Source organism: Pseudomyrmex gracilis, unplaced genomic scaffold (assembly GCF_002006095.1).
Source record: "Pseudomyrmex gracilis isolate BER0280 unplaced genomic scaffold, ASM200609v1 scaffold_2167, whole genome shotgun sequence".
Taxonomy (NCBI): domain Eukaryota; kingdom Metazoa; phylum Arthropoda; class Insecta; order Hymenoptera; family Formicidae; genus Pseudomyrmex; species Pseudomyrmex gracilis.
In genome coordinates this window covers 9,103-10,567 of record NW_018022751.1, presented here as the reverse complement: position 1 = coordinate 10,567, position 1,465 = coordinate 9,103, and positions in this window count along the sequence as shown.

The window sequence follows — 1,465 nt, the reverse complement described above, 5'->3', positions numbered from 1 at the left end:
AGGCTAAGCAGGCAAGAAGTTGCAAGCCAAGGTACGTGACAAACAATACGCCGGGATAAAGTAGCGTGCAGCAGCTTCTTTACAAGCCGTAAATCAACGCGGACTTACTTGTTTTGCTGATAATCGCGATTTGGTCAAACAGATCGCCTCGCCACGCAGCTTTCGTCGGTTTTGTGTCCCTAGGTCCGTAAATAATTTTGAGCCGAGTTCTTAGTCAACGTTCATGCAATCAAGAAATACTTGCAACACGGAGCGGGCGCGATGTCGAAGCTTGATTTTGTTTTTTGATTATAATCAAATTACACCCAAGTATTCGTCGAGTCGGCCCGGCGGTGCTCGTTTTGAATATCTTTTTTATCCTGCCCGTGATTCGACGTTGCCTTCTCGCGGACGCTCACCCGAGTTCCGTGAAAGAAACTCCGTTTGCGGGGGAGCGGCGCGAGAATTACGTTCTATCCTCAAAAAACGTCACAATATATATATATATACGCATTTTTCCGCACAACATCTTGCGATTGGCTTGTATGACCGTAAATATATTTTGTATGTTTTGTTTTTTCGGGTTCGATTGGACGTAAAACCCAATCGTCATTGAGTCGCATTCTCAGGATGCTGAGAAGTGTTTAATTGGCGGTGTAATTGCGTTCTTAGGACGCTGAGAAACGCGTGTTTTTGTGTTGCGAGTGCGTTCTGGGAACGCCGAGATTCGCATTCTTTTGTGTAGAATTGCGCGGCAAGCACCTGGAGACAGTTTGTCATCACCAATTAATAATTGCAAGCAGATGAGAAGAATAGCGAGCTAACATCTGGAGCTGAGACGGCGTGCAGTGGAGCCGAGAGGAAAAAGCTCACCGGATGCACGGATATCAGGCACTGGAAAACCTCACGGAGGACCGGAATTTCTTTTTCTGCGAGAAAGTTCTGGCCAGACTCTCTGCAACTGAGACGAAGACGAACTCGTTCGCCACTTACATAGCGAGACGGAAAGATCGAGATCGTAAGATCTCTCAGTCAGAGAAGTTCCCAAATTCATCATTTTCGAATTTCATAACGGCACCAAGCTGGTAAGGAAGATTGCGACAGATTATCCGCGGCCCGACGCANTATCGCGGTTTAATAGGTCGATAACGCGCCGCGAGAGGTCGAGGTCGCAACGCGCAGCGCCGAACAGCTGATATCCTCGCACAGGACCGATTTCCGATTCACTGTTTGTTACGCCGCGATCCCAAAAGGACACCGTGCGCGACATTGAGTTCCGTGTGTCTAGTGCAACGATCCCGGCCAACCTCCGCAGCCAGGATCCGGCGAGAGAAGTCAACAGCAAAAAGGTGATGAGACAAATGTTTGATTGTTTGCGAAGCCGTCAATTTGTTAATACTTACGTGCATTTAATGTTGTGCGACGCGACCGCCGTCGCGAGCCTTTCGAGTGCATGATCGAGGATAGTTCCGTCTATATTCCGCGT